Genomic DNA, 6,974 nt, shown 5'->3' on the forward strand with positions numbered 1-6,974 from the left:
CAGGGGATATTCTCGACAGAGAAGGACCACGACATGCAAGGCTACTGATTCTGATTGAAGCCTTGATGGTTAATTTGTAGCATCCTTCTCTACTTGTGTTGCCTGTTCATAACAATGTATTAAAAAAATAATATTAATCTGTAGCTGTCTATAACTCCTTACTTTGCTCTGTAAAAGTATTCAAACCCTTTTCCCATTTTGCCCACTCATTACCTCAGACTTCATACTTTGAGATTTCGTTGAAGCCAGAGCCTTTAGTCTACTGCAGCCTCAGAGATTTTATTTTTCCATCTTATTTACTTTCGTTGTACTTTGATATGCCTCCATCTCACTGCTGAACAAAACCATACCCTGATACCTGCCACCACAATTTATTTCCAGCTGGGATGATGATAAAATTAGTTTCTGCTCTTATCTGACCAGAACACCTTCTTTCACGCTTGCTTTTTTACCCCTACATAGTTTGTGGTGAGTATTCCTGTCATTTTTCTTTCAACTATGTATTACTTGCCATTTGTGAATTAAGGCTAGATTTGGAGAGTTTACCAAAATAGTTGACTTGTGATCAGGATTTCCCACCTGAGCAGCGGGACTCTACAGGTCCTCCATAGCTAGCAGCTGCTTCTCAGATTAATGTTCAACTCTTTAAAGCTCTGGCCTTTTCCTGATGGGTGTTGCTTCACGGTTGTGCCATATTTTTCCATTTTTCGATAATGGATTAAACGGTTCGAAATGATATGTTTAAATATTTGCATATAGTTTTATAAAATAACCCTGCTTTAAGCCATGCAGAGCTTTCATCGTGCACAGATTAACAATGACCTTTAGTCCTGTACGAAATAGAAAATGACAAACGATGTAACAAAAATTGATGCTGTAATAAATTAAACTTTTGAGCTCTGTTCCATAGCTACTGTGCTGGTTTCTCTTTAATAGTCATAAGATGACACATTGAGAGCTACTAGCTTAGCTCTCACTAAAAAGATGAAGTGTCTCAGAGTTCCAGAAAGCGAGAAAGAAGGCAACAGAGCAGACACAGTAAAGAAGTAGTTCATGTGTAGATGATGAGAGTTAAAGCCATTATGGGGCTGTTGAGCAGGTCTAGTTCAAAGTTAGGTGCTTTGTTTTGAGGTTTGTAGTACAAATACTTTTTAGTGTCTTTCTGAAGAAACAGCAACCACAGGGTTTATACCGGAAGTAGGAACTCTAATTTAAGGCTTTTTAATGCTGTTTTAATGCTCTAAGAAATAATTTTAATGCCATCAATAAGTACCCATTACTCATATATATATATATATATATATATATATATATATATATATATATATATATATATATATATATACACACATATACATATATATATACATATACATATATATACACACATATACATATATATATACATATACATATATATATATATATACACATATATATATATATATATATATATATATACACATATACATATATATATATACACATATACATATATATATATACACATATACATAAAATCCTTCGTAATCTTTACCATCTACAGGCTGCAGCCATGTCCCCAATTTCTCGTTTTCCTGCCACTTATTGGCATTTTCACGTGGAACCAGTTAAATGTGATATATTTGACAATTTGTTTTTTTTATTAAGCATTTTAAATGCCATGATAATCACATTTAATAAATTTTAATGCCAATTAAGACCTTAATAAATTTTTTTTTTATAATTTAATGACTTTTAATGACTCGCAGAAACCCTGAACGAGTTGGATAACATCAGTGGAGAAAAGGTGGAGGTGATGGAGGAGTATGAATACCTTGGAAAACAAATGGGATTGGAGACAAAACTGTAAAGGTGTCTACTGGAAGGGACAGAGCAGACTATAGAAGCTTAGGTCCAAAATGCTGTATATCTCCTATTAGTCTGTTGTACAGAGTGTGATCTCTTCCTCTAACATCTGCTCGGGTAACAGCATCAGAGCAGATGACTTAGAAATGCTTAACAAGCTAATTAAGATGGCTATTTTAAAGGAACTCCCCTAGAACCTCTGGAGATGATTTCAAAACAGAAGAATTCTTTATAAAGTGAAGAGGATTATGAATAACAGTGAGAATCATCTTCATCAGATTGTTAAACAACAACAGTGTCTTTAGTCAGAGGCTTCTCCAGATCCAGTGACAGACTGATAATACAGAAGATGCTTTCTTCCTACAGATATCAACACCAACAACTGGTTAAAAAAAACTACAAGTTACTCAAACAGTTAATAAACCTTTTGGATTAATAAAGTGTTTTTTAAACTTGAATTGATTTTTTGATTAAAACAACCACAAATTATCCTTTAGCATGTGAAAGCTGATAGATGAGCCATGTTACGGCATTCAAGCTGAAGTTAGAATCACCCAAAATAAAAGCAAGCTCCTCCAGGCTTCGTTATAGGTATGTCAGATGGAACTTTATTTTTGCATGACTTATAGACTTCAGTTTTCATTTCTTTAGTAAACATAAATTTAGTAAATTCCAGTCTGTTTTTCATGGTTGTTTTAACTGAAAAACGGTCCTTTATTTTAAACATAGATGCAATTACAACCAATGCTTTTACTATTTAAATGTTTAATTTAATATTCAAAACAAATTCAAATCAACCAATAAGTTTGTTTCTGACAGGAAATGAGACAGTCATCTCTTGAAATAACAGAACATAATAACAGAAGCATCAATTTGGACATTTTTGTTTCATGTTTTTAATTTGACTATTCATCTTTTCCAATAATGTCTAAACCTTTAACTTTAAAAAGTCCTACTTGCCATCACCCTAATCTTTTGCTTCCTTCACAAATTATTTTCCAAATTCCATGTTTCTGGCTGGACCTCTTGATAAATTAAGTTACACTAAAGGGGGGACGTGCATGCTGAATTAAAAGATTACTTTGACTTAATCTGCCAGCGGCTTGCTCTCACCTTCGTGGTCTCTGGTCGCTGTCTAGTGCAAAACTGAATACTAAACCACCCAGCAGCACGGTTGCTCTTTCTGGATAGCCTGACTGTTTGAAGAAGGCTTGAGGGCACATGTGATGTAAATAAAGATTACAGTTGGTTTAAATCACAAACACAATGCAAGTGTTAAAGTTTTCAACAAAAATATTTTATCATGTCACTGTAAAAGTAAACTAACTCGTTTGTTTACTCTCTTACATTCAAAAGGCAAATGGGGAGAACTGCTTTAGTGACATTATTTTGTAGAATATATGAAGGATTTCTTCCAAAAAATGAGCATATTTCTGCAACCCAGAGGAAAAAAGAAACATTGGATGTAATCATTTGCGTGATTCTGAGTTATTGATCCTCATTATTGTGGAAAACATAATAAATCCTCCACTAATGAGTCTCGTGCATCGATCTGCAAAAAAAAAAAAGAAAGAAAAAAAAAGGAAATGCACATTTAAACTTGTCTCTAACAGCAAGTCTTTGAACTCAGCGCAACTTCTAGAAAAAACTAAAGTTCTGGTTTATATCGGCTAATGTCGGTGTTTGTGAGGCTGTCACTGAGAAGTGATGCTGTTGAAGGATTTAAAGCAAGAGGTTCATGTGAGGAAACCCAGCAAGTTTAATCTTCCCTGAAAGGCTGAATAAGCTGAAAGTCCTTCATGCAGAAATGTAGTGGAGGTTATTTTCTGCACAACAGGTCAGGCTGACAAGCTGAAGGAAAAGGTTTGCATGGCTTCCATTGTGCACATAACTAGTCCTGAATAATACAGAAAATGACAAAGGAAGGTATTTATAATTAAAATTTTATACTGTAACAAATTAAACTGTTGAGCTCTGTTCAATATCTGCTGTTCTGGTTTCTCTTTAATAGTCATAAGAAACAACATAGCTATCACCAAGAACAAGAAGTGTCTCAGAATTCCAGAAAGAAAGCGACAGAGCAGACGCGGGAACTAGTTCATGTGTAGATGAGCGTTAAAACCTTTATGTGGTTGTGGAGCGCATCCTGTCCACATTAGGTTCTTTGCTCTGAGTTGATGAAGCTGTAACATTGGTCACAGTAACAGTCTTAATGCATATAAACCCACATCAGCATCAACTTACATTACTGTGCAAAAGTCTTAAACTCCCCTTATCTGCATCTAATTTAGCCTGTAAGGAGCCAAATGTGTCATTATTACTAGATTCTATTCAGGCTTTTCCGGAGAACTGTATATTTAACTTTTGTCCTTTTAACAATATAATCAGCTTGGTGGATCCATTGCTGGTCCATTTATGGTTTTAAAGCCATTCAACCATAGCAGTGGGTTTTCGTCACAGTTCTGGCATGGCGGTCTATCCTGCTTAAATGGAAGAAGTCTGTACCACCTTCTAATGGGCAGAGGGTGATGCATTGTTGGCTAATCTGAAAGTGGAACAACTACAGGGTATAACTGAAGGCTTGGAAAGGAAATGAAAAAAGCTGTGGCATTCGTTCCTACTTTATGCTACTTTATGCATGTCTAATAAATAATTTTATGTATTTATGAATTTTATTTTTTGTTATCTATGAATTCCAACTGGATGAATTTCAACTTTTTTTCTACTGGATGAACTGAATAATCCAGGGTTGCCTGACCTCGGTAACCAAGGCCAGACACACCTGGATTAATCACTTAATCCAGTAATGAAAGACAGGAAACAAAAGAGCCGCCTTAAGTTCTGGAAATAGTGGAGTTTTGTAATCAATTATAAAATCTAAAAAACATTTTTCATGAAGCAATTTAAACGTGTGCAGATATACATGTCCTTAAAATATGTCTGACTTATCTTCTTGCTCCATCATTGTGTTATTCTGAGGAAGTAATACCCATGCATATCTGAGCTAACTTAACTTCATCCTTATGTCCAATTTTCTCATGCTTGAAGTTCCTAATTCTACTGTTTTAACAACCAAGAAAGTATAGACACATCATGGAGAGATCATACTGTTTTTAAAGGAGAATGGTACTGTCTCCAACAGATAAACTATATTTTTATGCGCAATGTGTGAATAAACCCCAGGAAAAATGCAAAAGAATGAAGATTAACAGAGAAACATATTCTGGACAGACATCGTCTCAAAAACCACTCGGAGAAAAAGGAGCAATTGCTTTAAAACCAGAGAAGCCAAATTCCTGTTTGCACACTGCAAAAATTTGAAATCTCAATAACTATTTTTTTCTTAAAATTAGTGCATTTTTCCTCTTAAATTGAGGAGGCAATTCTGACACTTTGTCAATGGAACAAGACAATTTACATTTAAAATAAGAAGAATACAATTGCATTGTCTTATTTCAAGTGCATATTACCTAATTATCTTATTTTCAGATTGCTTAGATTAAAGCTAAATACACTTATGGTATAGTGGAGGATTTTCATGAAATTTTGAAAAGACCTACCCCCTCCGCCTAAAAAAAATGCATATGCACCACCCTGTACCCGGGAAGGCATGCTAGAGCATGCACAAGCCCATTTCTCTTCGTGCAAAAAAGATTTGCAATTTTTCCACTATGTCAGACTCACCACCGTTAAGTGAAAATGGGGACGAGCACGTGGGCGGCCTTACGTAAGTAAACATATGCACCAGAATGCTCGACAACTCAAGAGGACCAATTATTTTGATGATCCAGCAGGAAAAAGAACATCCTCCACTATACCATGAAGAAATTTTTACTGATTTCTAGATTATTTTTGCAGTGCAAATGTTCTCTCGGAAAAAGTGTTTTAAAGACAAGACTAGAATTTAAAGATCTGACCATTGTCACACCTGGAAGAAAAAAAAAAAGATTATCAATCTGATCAGCCCATCCCATTTACTGATACAGATAGGACAAACTGGGATGCAGCCCTGAAAGAATAAAGTATACAAATTTAGAATTACTTTAATAAAAAAAAAACATGATGCTAGTCTCTGGTGTTTCTGTTAATAGTCTGATTATAGGTGTTTAAAAAATGATGTACGAGTTACTGCAACATTTAATTTCCCCTTGGGATTGAAAAAGTATTTTTAAATTGAAGTACACTTTTTCAGCAGAGGTTCATGATTGAAGAAATGCATCTCAGACAAATTCAAAAAGAAACAGAGTCTCCATCTTTTTAAATAGACAAAAATGTCTGCAAAGACCTCTTCCTTTTAATCCAGAGTTAAGGTTTTTATAAAGCTGTCAAATTCTGTGTGGTGCTGGAACTAAGTCTGCAAAGCTTTGTGTTGTTTTTCTCCTAAAGGTTTTAGAGGCCAAGAACATTTATCCACTAAATGAAAATATCTCACTTTAATCTGCAACAAGCAAAGCGGCAGGCAACAGAAGTTTAGACAAACTTTATGGTTTTTACTCTCTAAACATGTTTACAGATATAAAGCATTCAGTGTAAAAAAAAATAAAATTTGGATAAACAACAATCTATAAAGAAACCTTTTTTTCCTAGAAAGTAGAACTGTCTTTTCTACATTCAAACCTCATTCCTAGAAACATACAGGATGATTATGATTCAATCGTGGTTCAAAAACCAAACCTGACCTAAAATCCCAGCCCACCCCACCTCTCGCCGCTGCTGTATGTTTTCACTGTAGCGTATAAGTCAGCCAGACTTGGAGAAGCAGCTCGCTTGATATTCCTTTTCATAATGTATCAAACCAAGGAGACTTAAAAGGCAAGATCTGCAGGGACGAGATCTGGAGCACATGCTATAAATATTAATAAGGTGCAGCAAACTTACACACCTTATTAAAAACTTTATACGTAACGACATGCTCCAGATCTCATCTTGTTGTACTGTCCTGTTAGATTGTTCATCCGGAGATATCAGGCTCGGAGTTGGATGAAGTATACATTTTGGTATGTTCCTGTTAGGAGAAACACTACCAAATAAGCATGTATCAGTGAGGTATTATGACTTTACAGCAGCAAAAGGACGGTTTCATCATCAAGCCAGAATAACGAGTATTTTCCTGCTAGATGGCACAT

This window comes from Cyprinodon tularosa, unplaced genomic scaffold (genome assembly GCF_016077235.1).
Source record: "Cyprinodon tularosa strain WSP-4 unplaced genomic scaffold, ASM1607723v1 ctg12, whole genome shotgun sequence".
In the NCBI taxonomy this organism is placed as follows: Eukaryota; Metazoa; Chordata; class Actinopteri; order Cyprinodontiformes; family Cyprinodontidae; genus Cyprinodon; species Cyprinodon tularosa.